Genomic DNA, 13,199 nt, shown 5'->3' on the forward strand with positions numbered 1-13,199 from the left:
TGTATTTGCATCCGTTTTCACTTCTCATTCTTCCTCCAAAAAACTATTCTTATCAATGTCCCATGAACTGACTCAGAGATGTTTAGGCTTGTATCATTATAGACAATGCATATTTCCTGGAACACATTTTAAAATGTGTTTATTAAACAATCTACCTTGGTGAATATCCAGGTACATCCACATCTCTCTATCTCTGCCTAGTTAATATGTGTATGCAATTCCATTTCTGAATGGACCAGTTTCATAAATGGGGTACTTCTGTAGATGGACATTTAGTTTTTTAGCCCTTTGATATATTAAGTAGTACTGGAGGGGAGATCCTAGAATGTAGCTTTTGCACAGTGCAGAAATAAATGAAGATTAACTGAAAAAAAGCTGAGTCTATTCCAAGCTGGCCGTTGTCATTTGTGTTTGTCAGGTTGTCAAAATTGGCAGAGGAAAGGGAAATTTTGAAATGGGAAAAGAGGCAGATTTCTCATACAAACGCTGGTTAGAGACTGTTGGCCTGGACATGTGGGCTAGCTAGGAGAGGGACAACCTATTTGATTGGTTAGGAGTGCAAACTGGGCTTTCTCTGATTGGCTCTAAGTTAGAAGAGGGAACAAAAATTAGGGACACTATTAGATTTTAATCAATAACAGGTCATTTGGCAAGATTGCTGCAGAAATTACTGTTTAGCTTCCTGGATTGTTACCAGAGAAAGCAATCTGGCTTCCTGAAAACCTGACTCATAGCAGTCTGTTTACTGGAGAGAAGGGATTAGTTTCCTGATTATGTTGTCGTGGGTTAGAATCCTATTTTTATATATGATCTAACTGTTATCTATTGATATATTCAGCCTCTCTGTGGATATATGAGAGTATATTTATAATAAAATTCCTTAAATTAAAATTATTAGCAGAAGTTATCTACCTATTTGTCTATTTACCCACCCATTTCTTTCTTTCTCTTTCTTTCCTTCCTTCCTTTTCTCTTCCTTTCTTTCTCTTTATCATCTATCTGTCAACCATCTATTTGTCTATCATCTATCTATATCTATCTATCATCTGCCTATCAACAGAGAAGAGGCGGGGAAAAGATGGGTTAAATGAGCGTGTAGTGTCCTTATACTGGTAGTTATGCAGCAGGTTATATCACCAGCTCTTTTCACCCTTGTGCTTCCGACAGGTAAAAACAATAATATCTAATAACAATTTAATTTATTATTGAGGTTAATAAATTGTTGTTAAATTGTATATTTTTCTTTGAGTATTATATAATGTTCTTGATACGTATTGTTTTTAATTTCTCCCAGACCAATGAGAATATTGATAAAAGAATAAGTCCCTGGCATTTGGAATTATTGCCCTATTAATTCAAACTAAATCCAAGAAGGGACTTGTCTGAAACATGGATATTAGACCATGGGATTTTTTTTTACCTTATCTCCTATCAATACCCATCTTAAAAATCTCTTTCTCACACAGAAAATTGATAATAGAGGGATAAAAATGTGTTTATGTTGCAGGCAAGACTGAAATTTGGCATTACAATTGAAGCAACTGAAAAAGACAGCTATTTCACAAGAGCTAGAATCTCATTCATTTCATTGGTGTAAAAATAAATAACAAAATGCCGGGCGGTGGTGGTGCACGCCTTTAATCCCAGCACTCGGGAGGCAGAGGCAGGCGGATCTCTGTGAGTTTGAGACCAGCTTGGTCTACAGAGCTAGTTCCAGGACAGGCTCCAAAGCCACAGAGAAACCCTGTCTCGAAAAACCAAAAAAATAAAAAATAAATAAATAAGTAAATAACAAAAGAAAAGTTTGTCTTAGACACTTCCATTTAACATAATTTGAAATACTCCTGATCAAGTGTTTGCTTAATTTTGGAAAGAGTTTCTGTCTTTAAAAGGTAGCTGCATTATAACTTGAACCAAGTTCTGACAGGATAGCTTCCAATACATACAATACAAATCAATTCCACATGTTCCATACAGTATGTAACATGCCTACCACTGAGCCAGTCTTTAGAGAGGAATGACTCCTGGTCCAGTCTCTACAAGCCCTCTTAGTTATTGAGATATACTTTGGCAGAATTTTACATCAGATGCATTTATTTATCCCAACTTTATCTTGATAATTACAAAGACCTTCCCCCAAAATATTTGTTTTAGTAGCTCCAGTTTTTTTGGCTAAGGCAACACACTTGTTCTTTGGAAGCTAATCATAAATCATTTATCTTTAGTGTATACTACTGTGTTTGCTATATGAGGAGCGGCGGACAATACATGTGCCTGAGCTCTCTCATACACATGCATGGGAAAATATGTTTCCAGAGTTCTCCTGAAGCCTAGTTTCCTTAGTCTGGGAAAGTGGGTTTAAGGGACAGAATATGCTTATGAGAACTAAGGCATCTACTCGGTTCAGAGGAGGGCTGACCTGACTCTTATGTGGACTGACTTTTGTGACAATTGTTATTCATTCATCATCACACCTCGAGAATGTCTGCTGTTCCTTTGCTGTTACTTCTCCATAGAGTATCTGCACCCCACTGTAGGAATGTTAAATTATCATATGCTTGCAGGATGGATCAATTTTTTTTTTACATTTTTTCCTTTAATATTTTCAGTTTTGAAAGTAAGGACCATCACCCTCCTGTAGCAGGCTTTCTTGAACTGAAACCAGCTCCCAAATCAAGACACAGAGGCGTATTACCAATTATGAATGCTCAGCCTTATAGCTTGTCCCACTAGCTCTTATAATTTAATTTGACCTGTTTCTCTTCATCTATGTTTTGCTTGGAAATTTTTTACCTTTCTTTCATTCTGTTTGTATCCTACCTTTCCTGCTTACTCAGTGTCTACTGAGTAGCAGCTATCTGGCTGACAGGCGCCTGGTGTCTTCCTTTCTTTCTCCCTCATTCTTTTCCCTCCAGCCTAGATTCCTCTTCCACTCATTCCCTCTGCCCACCAGCCACACCCGTCTCTCTACTACCTAGCTATTAACCACTCAGCTTTTTATTAGATCTGTCAGGTGGCTTTGGCAGGCAAGATGAAACAATTGTAACATGTCTTTACAAAGTTATACAATTGCAACTGAACAAATGCAACACACCTCTACATAGAGTAATATTCTGCAACACAAAATAACACATCTTTACACAGTTAGTATTCCATAAGACCCTCCTAACAATTTTAACAGTAGTAATAGGCTTAATATTGAAAAGCCATGGATGATTATAGCTACAGACTTTTACATCTGAAATGCCTGCGGTAATTTAACGTTCATGTTTACAGTGAACGATTGGGCTCTTAGAGTGTTTCCAGCATTGCTTTAAGAGGTTTACAAGTACTGCTTGATGCATCCTCATAGCAACCCTGTTCCTAGTTAGCACTATTGTTCTCTCTGATAGACAGTAGCACTAAAGCAAAGGGATAGATACTAAGTAGCTGCCCAAGGTTGTGAGCAGATGGTGAGACTGGTTCACAAGGGCCGTTCTCGACTATTATTCTACTTTGTATCCTTAATTCACTACTCCTTCTTGTGAAAATACAGTTTAATTTGATGAAAATTGTACATCTCATTTATTCTCCTCTCATACAATGCATTTTGACCATGGGTTCTCCTCCCTCCACTCCTCCCATCCCCCTCTCCACCTCCCTGCTTCCCCAAATCCACTCCCTTTTCATTCAGAAAAGGCCAGTCCTCCCAGGGTTATCAGCCAAACACAGCATAACAAGATACAAGACTAGACACAAACCCTCATTTCAGGGAGGAGGAAAAGGGTGCCAAGAGCAGAAGTCAGAGATACCCTCATCCCCACTGTTAGGAGTCCCACAAGCATATCAAGCTAATAACCATAACGTATAAACACAGGACCTAATGCAGACCCATGCAGGCCCTGTGCTTGCCATGCCGGTCTCTTTGAGCCCCTGTGAGCCCTGCGTAGTTGATTTTTGTGGGTATTGTTCTCCTAGTGCCCTCTACCCCTAAGGCTCCTACCATTCTTCCTCCCTCTCTTCCTTGAGTTCTTTCAAGTTCCAAGGAGAGGCACCTGGTGAAGATCTCCAATTTGTGCTCTCTCTCCATCTGCTCCGTCTCAGATGATGATTGCACTAGGCACTGATCTATGGGTATAGCAGAATCCTATTATCTAGACCCTAGAGAGTGAATCAAACACTACCTAATTAATACAGATTCTGGGCTCATTATTCTCTATCTTATTCTTTTGCAGGTTAAAATACACATACTAAAGGTTTATTAAGCCAATCTTGGCTCCATAACTATGATACTCATTCTTCTCTCATGTAACATTGCTTCATACATTTTGCTATTATAGTTATGTCTAAACATTATATTGTAGGGTGAAGGTTCCATTCCTCCATCCTTCTGTCCTATCCTTACCAAGAATGCCTTGTTATTAAGTTGAAGTCTTTCACTAATTTAAAAATAATGCATGCTAATTATGTAAATTATACATATTAATGATAAAGTGACATTGAGATTAGATTTGTTTGATGTTGCAGCAGCCTTGTTTGCATTGAATGTTAATTCAGTTCTCATGACACTTACCATATAGATCCTGCTGTCGTTTTGATCACTTTATAAATAGGGGAGTTGAGAACCAAAGGCAACAATGGGTACCCAAACTAGTATCTGGCTAAGTTCAGCTTTGTGCTCAGTGTGTTCATAGCTAGTTTTACTTCCTTAAAAACAAAACAAAACAAACAAAAAAAAAAACTTGCTTGAGTTCAGCAAGTGGTAATCCCAGCTACCAGGCACACTAAACAGATCAAGACAGTGTGGTCCTCTTCTGGGGTTCCTCGCTACATGATTAGGAAGAGTTTGGAAATATTACAAAATAGGAACCTTAAAGGAAAGAGGAGGAAATTAGGATATAGTAATTTGATGATAAAAAATCAAGGATATTTTTAAAAGCATGATTTATGATAACAATTTTATATGAAGAGGAAAATGATTACAATTTAAATTATTGGCTCTGGAGTTTATTAACTGCTGGACTGACTTATAGATTAATGCTTAAGAGGGGCCAAGAGGTTTAGTAGAAAGAATACAGTAGGAAGAAGTTGGAGCCTGGCAGCTCCTATTTTAGAGACTAGTAAGGTTTCCTCTTCCTCCTTAGTCAAATGGAAAGATAAACCCCTCCTTGGAACATCAGAAGTTCCAGGATAGGGGTAGAGAATTTTGTTTCTTAACACATTGCCTGGAATGTTGTCAGTACCTAATAATTTAGAGCTGTTTGTCCTTGCGGGTATTGAGAGGACGTTTTACCTACCTCAAATTTTGTGCAGTACCCAGATTGTTAGCAAAGACTTCAAGTCAAGCACCACACAGGAGCCATGGACCCCAAAGCCTTCTAAGTTGACAGAATTTCTTTAATTACAAAGTCTCAGTAATTCAATGGGCAGGAGGGTGGGAGCTGCAGTGGATGTGTGTGGCATAATTTTGTTGCAAATGCAAATTAGTTGTCCTGTCATTTGCTAGGAAGTTCACTGTTTGCAGTAACTGTCCATAATAAATTGGGCTGATACTTTGTTCATGCATTTTCCTTCGAGGGTTGAATGACGCTGTTTCTGTGTTTTATGGTTACATGTTGTGTTAGGGACTCTGATGGAAATACAATCTTGTTTTATAGCCTCTGTGGAGATGAGGAACAGGGGAGAAACAAGCAGAAGAAACAAACATGTGGTCTGAAGGGGTTCTGAGACAGAGAAAGATGCTCCATCAGCCAGGCCGGGAGGGCACTGGGGCAAAATGAAAGATAGTTCTGAAATTTCCATCAGCGAAGTGATTGAGAAGAATTTAAGATGGAGCAAAGACTTGAGCTAGGCTAGAGGGAAAAACCTAGGTGACCAAACAAAAAGAATCTTGTCCATTTCGGGAAATGCTATACCTGCTACGTTGATAGCAGACCCTTGCTTGATAAGCACTTAGCTGTACTATCCAATATGGTAGCCCTTAGTCACTTGTACCTATTGGTGTTTACATTTCTTAAAGAAAATTGATAGTTCAAGTCTTCCGATATATTAACCATACCTTAACCCACAGAAAACATGACAAATGACCATTGTATTGATGAGATGGAGAATATTCCCTTCATTCCAGAAAATTCTATAGGCAGTTGCACCACTAAAGTACATGGATGGCCAAGAGCTTACTTCTATTTTTGAGTAAATTCTATTCTTGCAGTTTTATAAGTCATAACGTTGCATTATACAAGTTGGTCTTCATACTATTGTGGGGATGTTAGGGACCAGGTGAGGGGGGTCTATGCAAGATGACTGTCAAATATAGAAGATGAACAAAGGCTATAGCAAGACTAACTAGATACACCCCACTAGTTCAGGTCATTGAAAATCTATCATCCACATGTTATATTTTATCCAGATTTTTAGAGTAGACTTATTAAAGAATATACAGATCAGTAATTCCTTTTGCTATTTCCAGATGTTGCTTAGAAATGAAATTAGATAGATAGTATCTTCTAAAACTGTATACTAGCTTGGAAAATATCTGTCATGAGATACATAAAAAGAATGATGGGCAACTTTAAGTTCCATTTAAAAAAAAAACAAGATCTGTTATGATCCCATAATCCCAGGGCTAACTTTTCTTTGAGTCAAATTAGAAATGTTTCTGTTTCTTTCTTGGGTGTAGTTGAGATATTTTAATAAATATTTGACTTAGAACACTCCACTTAAACATTTTAATCTTTGTAGATTTATACTATTGCAATTCCACTGTCAAAATGACAGATACTGATAAGTATTTTAAGGTAATCTTATATGATTATTTTCAGTGCACTGTATCAATCAAGGCCCTGACAGGCCATAAAATGTTACAGCTCATAAAGAGCCAGTAAATACTCAATTTTCAAGGTACAGCAGAGGAACCATAAATTAGATTGATTATATAGCTATAAAATAATTAGTCCAGTATTTCCAGAAAACTTTCCTGACACTGAATATCATTTGAAAACAAGCAAGAACCTCTTAAAGCTATCCAGTTCCCAAATCTCGTTGAGATTATTTTTCATTTCCTTTATGGCACAATCACTCTCCCAGGTTCATTTGCTCAAGGTGAACTCTTTCCTTACTCTGGCTCCATTCCCTCTTATATGTGGGGATTTTTAGCTTATCTGTCCCGCATGGACCTCTTCTAGTACACAGACCTGTCTGTGTGCCTCATGTCTGCTGTGTGTGCCTGGCTTGGTGGCTCTCGGTAAGCTGGCTCACATGCCGGTGCTTGAAGGAAAGCAGTTAGCTGAGGGAGGTGTCTCAGATAGTTCCAGTGGGAGCTCGAGGAAGCGACACGAGATGGAGGAAAAGCCATAGAGAAGATTCCTGTGATGGATTTGAACAGGGAGCTCTGGGAGACAGCATGAATGGCATCTTAGATTTATTCACATCCCTAATCAGTCACCCTCTGCATGTCCAAGGCTTGCCCCAAAACTTGTTTTAGCTCCATCTGGGGAAGGTGCACCCAGGTACACCTCTGTCCAGGAGAGAGGTACTCTCCTTTCTCCGTCACCAACTTCCTCAAAAGTCTTACCCATCCTGCCTCCTCTGCAGCTCTAACTTGAACCATTTTTCCCCCTCTCACCAACACCACTGACGCTATGTTACTTGACCCTCATTATTTTCTCTGCACTTCGTGCACTCATCTCCTGGTTTGTCTCTCTGCCTTGGGTCCTACAGCCATAGCAAGCGTACCAAAACACAACTTTCCCACGACCTTCCTCTGATCAAAATCAGCAGCGACAGGGCAGGACCCTGCACCGAGGGCCCTTCCTGCCGTCCCCATCCTCCCTCTCGGCCACACGTGCAGCTCCAGGGTCTTTGCACAGGCTCTGCTGGTCCCTGCTCCTCAGTGGAACAACAGCAGATTTCTCCTCCTCAAGAGTCTCCTTGACACCTCATCTCTTCCTGCCAAGGCGAAGCTCACACTATTGTCTTCTTGTTTGTGCATATCCTCAACTCAGAACAAGTTCCTAGCAGACTGGTTCTCCATTAACTCAAATTTCAAGGACTTTGCCAACTATTTGTACAGTAGGTACTCATTAAATTTTTAATTACTTTGCTTATGTAACCTTCATTAATCCTTGAAATAACACTATATAAGCCACACTCATCTTAGTACTAAATGTTTGAATGACTTAGTACATTCAAACACTTTGCTCAAAGATCATAATTAATAAACTATCAAATGGGATTTGACCTAAAGTTGGTCTCAACAGTCTAATTTCTTTTTCCTTTGAATTATGTTGATACACGTATCATTAAAGTCTATATTTTCTTTTAAATCATGTTGATATACATACCATAAAACACCAAACTCTTCTTCCACTTTGTATTTTGCAACTTGCAAGAAAACAGCCTAAATAGGTTTATACATTACTTTTAGAACTGAATTGAGTCACAGATTTCTTCAAGAAATGATGTGTTCATCTACCAGGAACATGAGAGCTGAGTGACTGGTTGGTGCACATCTTGCTGAGAAGGGCTTGGGGCTTTGTAGCAGAACTCCTATGGAGTGCTTAGCTCATGAGATACCTCTGAACTTAGGAATTTAAATAACCTTGGGTCCATTGGACAGTGGGGAAGATTTATATGAAGTATGTGGGGGAGGGAGCAGGGTGATCAGACTTGGAACATGGCAGGAAATTTTTTACACATTGCTGCCTGTAGAAGAGAGATGCTTCTCCACCAATTACAGAGCAGTTGCGTGGGTGTTTCTGGGAGTTTCTGCAAGGTTTATGGACTCGAGTCCCCAGCAGAGCTGTCACCCGCCTCAGTCCTAGTTTTCTGGTCAGCGTGGTCTTCGGAGTACATTGACAGTGCGGAGTGGTTCCTGGGTTTAAGCCTAGCGAGCGGCACACAAAGAAGGGTGGTACTGGAGCATGCTACTTCTGAAATGCAGCTCATACCTTGGAAAGAATAAAAAAATAATTTCCCAAGATGGAATTGTGTCAGCCTCAAAGGGGCTTTCTGTTTCTTTCCTATATTGTGCAACAAAATTCATCAGCTCCCTTATTTTCAAACTAAGCAATATTTACTGAATGGTCTATAAACTTAAAATTGCAAGCATGTTTTCTTTACATCCATTTATGTGCTGGGACAGTTAGATCCCCAAGGAGAGATAGAAGACTTAGAAATTCAAGCTCTATGAGAATTTGGAGGATGAATAATTGAAAATATGAAATAAAACTCTTCTTACAGCATCTAGAATAAACAAATGTTTGCTGTGGGTATCACTAATATGATCTTCGTCTTCTGTTATGTGGAAATCAATCAATATCCAGCTATTGGGGGGAGAGAGAGAGAGAAAGAGAGAGAGTGAGAGATACCATTGATGCTTCCTGTGAAAATAAAATTAAAATTCAGAATTTATCCAGTGGTTTTGCTTTCATTTGACAATGTCACAGAAGCCATGAATGAAAAATAGAAGGTATCAAAGATTGTTGCTATAGACGTGTGCCTCCTTTCAACAATCATTTTAGACACATTAACTTGAAGCCAACCATTAGGCCAAATTCTTGAATTAGCTTGGTATCACCAAAACATAACAGGATCCCTTTATATCAACACTGGGAAAACTTCATATTACCTTGGAGCTGAGAAATACTTAAAGTTTATATTACATAAAAACTTACATATGAGGTTATTAATTAGCATTTAGTCGTGATGGACTAGTAACATGATCTAAGTAGTTATATATGAACTCCAAGAATGAAATATTTATATGTATATATAGATATATACATATATATTTGTATATTCTGTTGAGCCAAAAGCGAATAGGAAAAAAAAAAAACAGATCTAAACTCATTGCTGCCAGTACTGAAACATGGAAACATGAAGCTCGATGCCTTAGTCAAACAAGCTTCCCAAGACCATGAGCTGTAGAGAAAATGAAAAAAAAAATAAAAGCTTGCACACCCTTACTACATAAAGCTGCCGAGAATGTATCCTGAGGGAGTGATGGCCATCACGTGAGAATGCCATTTGACAACATCTGCCTTTTGGTTGACCTTCTAGGTCACCTGAGAGTGTGGAGCGCATGGCAAGTGGGACTGTTCACCCTCTGACTGTGCATGCGGCCCAGGGGAGGGACAAGTAGGGATGTGCAAGGCTCAGTCATCCGCCAGCAGCACTGGACACAGGATTTGCTGCACATTCCTTCAAACTGCCCAGATCCTGTGCTAAAAGATCCGGCCCTGTCTTTTCTGTTTTTCAATACCTCGCATTTATGACATTTTTTTTTAATGAAAGGTTTTTGTTTTGATGAGAATCCCTGTGAGCTTTAGCACAGGCATGCGTTCAGGTCACCACTATGGATAGGATGAAAAGCAGTGATATACACATCCCATGGTTTTCTTACATTGATTCTTCAGTCAAACCAGCCTACATTCCCCAACTCTTAGCAATTGCTAATCTGTTCTCCACCCCATGCCTTCTCTAAATGGCATACAAATGGAGCTCTCCACTATGTATGACTGACTGGCTTCTTCCACCTAGCTGGTTGCCTCCGAAGGGCATCATGTTTTGGCAAATACCAATAGTTTGAGCCTTTATGTTTGATGAATACTATTCCATTTCCTGGTTGAAATTTTGTTGGCTTAGTCTCCCATTAAATATTTGAGTTGTTTGCAGTTTATGTACAATTGGTAACAGTTTATGCATAATGCTGTCATAAATATGCATATATAGGTTTTGTATGAATGTAGGTTTTTATTTCCCTTGAGTAAAATCACTAGGTGGATTGCTAGGATACATTATTTATATATGGCATTATCAAACTGTCTTCTAGAATGGCTCTACTGTATTGCAGTCTTGTGAACAATGCCTGAGAGATTCTACACCCTAGTCATCCCTTCTAGGGTCAGTCAGTTTTATTTTATCATAGCAGTTGCTAATGTGATTTTTCCAGTAAACATTGGACCTTAGAAAATTATTAACCAGTACTTACTTAGTCAAGATTGTCTAGAAACATAGGTCACGGTTTCTCTTCTTTGTACAATTAAGAGCCAAGCAACAACTTTGTGCTTCAATCACTGTCAAGAAATCTTGAAACACATTCTTTAGTTTGTACTATTTATCTTGTTTCAATTCAAACAAGTCTATGGATGCAGAAAACCATCAAACATACTGCAACCACTACCATAACCTCAGAGTGACATCTAAAATACTTCTTATTGCTAGTCATAAACACACCCTACATTATCTAGATAGCATTCATCTCTACTTACACTGGGTTGGCTTAAATGTTGACGTTGAAAAATGTCAGGCTGGGGCAATAGCTCAGTTGGTAAAGGACTTGTTGTGTAAGCATGAGCACCTGCATTTGCTCTCCAGAACCAAATGAGAAAAGTGAAACATGTTTGTTGGAACTTCCTTATAATTCTAGGCCTGTGAGGTGGAGACAGGTCTATCCCAACATTTGCTGACCAGCCAGTCTGGCCTACTTGGAGAGGTCCAGATCTCGGTGAGAGACCTTGTCTCAAAGAAATAAGGCAGATGGTTTCTAAGAAATGACACCCAAGATTAGCATCTGGCCTCCACACCCATGCACATGCCCATGCACACATGCATTCACACACACATACGGAAAAGGAAAGTCAAGGAACGCTCAGTTTGTATTCTTTTTTTCATTTCCACTTATGATAAAATAAAAGTCTAGTGGCTTCTTTCACAACCTTACATAAATAAGTATTTGCTGAGTTCTTCCTTTGGTCCAGAAATTTTGCTAGTTATTGGAAATACAACGGTGATAAAAAAAATAAATATAAATGCTTACCTTCTACTGCAAAAAATTAAGAAATAATAAACCAGTAAAAAGATATTGGGAAATTATTAAGTTCTGTAATCTTAGATAGGAGAGCTAGGGGAAGCTTCTGTGAAGGTTATGCTTGAGAGAGATGATGGTCAACCTTGCAGATATCTCTGCCACTGAGGGTAGGCTGAGGAAAGAAGCAGGTGGGCTCTAAGACAGCAGCCTACATAGCTAGGACAAAGAGTAGCCAAGACTCAGGGTGGCTGGTACAGAGGGAAGTAAGAGCGTAGCAGCCGATGAAAGCACAGAGGACATGGTAGATCATAGTGAATGGTACCCTAAAGCCACTGAAGTGACCATTGCAAGTAGAACACGGGCTTGGATCCAGAAGTATAAGTAGAAATACCAACTTAGAGGCTATTGTTGTAATCCAGGTCAAAGATAACAACTGCATGGATCAGGTTATTAGCCAAGGGAAACCCAAATCCATCCACCCTGCTTTTCGCTATCTGACTAATTGATTAGGATATTGGATTCTGTGGCTATTCCTAAGGCTTATCTTCAGCACATTGGAATATTACCCATGCTTTTATTTTTACCACATATAAAAGTCTGGGCTTAAAAATGTATATTAAGTATATTGCAATTCCCAGCCAAAGGTATTCCACTGGAAACCTGAACCCACAAAGTCTGGAGATAGCTTCTAACTGAGGAAGAAACATGATATTTCATTTTGCTTCATTTTGCTAGCATGGTCCATCTTTCGTGTTGAGAGGCCTTTTCCTGATATAAGCAACCAAGTGAATACTCCTTGCTTCTGTAGTTATCCACAGGCAGTTTGATGAGACAGTCAAACGAAGCTAGCTCTGGGTCTCTTCTGTTGCATCCACACCCTTTATATCATAGAATTGCCCTGCTGAGCCCTTCAGAACATGCAAAAGTTTTCGGTATCTCAAAATGAAGAACACTATCTTTGCCAAGTATAACATAATTAGAAGGAAAAACCCTTGGCATTTTTGACTAGGATGACAGCACTGTGATGTTTGATCACACATCTGTTTTCTTGCTATTTTGGTAAAGAAAGAAACTCCTTGTTTTCACACGAGCGAGCACTGTTGTTAATCTCTGTCAGTGGGCTTTCAAAAATCTATCTATGGTCACAAGCATCACCTTCCTCAGAACTACTGACTCCTTCAGGAAGTGTCAGCAGGAGGTAGGAACAGAATTATGACGTGCTTCTCCATGGGTAGAAATGGTTGTGTTTTATAGTAAGCATGAAGCTGTATTTGAGGTCGTGATCCATGTTGTCTAAGAACAAAGTTCCTTTCCATGATATTGGCTAGAGAAGCATGTAGTCTTTCCTTTTTTTTTCTCAAAGTAGTGATATACAAAAACATTTCCCAAGGACTGAGAGGGCACGGATGGA

The 13,199-nt window shown here is 39.1% G+C and overlaps 1 protein-coding gene across 1 annotated transcript in view; it reads left to right on the forward strand.

The window, feature by feature from the left end:
* The window catches only part of LOC101979993 (IQCJ-SCHIP1 readthrough transcript protein), a 658,776-nt gene that overhangs the window by 193,910 nt on the left and 451,667 nt on the right, over window positions 1-13,199 (forward strand). The gene's annotated exons all lie outside the window — the stretch shown is intronic.

The sequence above is a fragment of the Microtus ochrogaster genome, chromosome 1 (assembly GCF_000317375.1).
Source record: "Microtus ochrogaster isolate Prairie Vole_2 chromosome 1, MicOch1.0, whole genome shotgun sequence".
NCBI lineage: Eukaryota > Metazoa > Chordata > Mammalia > Rodentia > Cricetidae > Microtus > Microtus ochrogaster.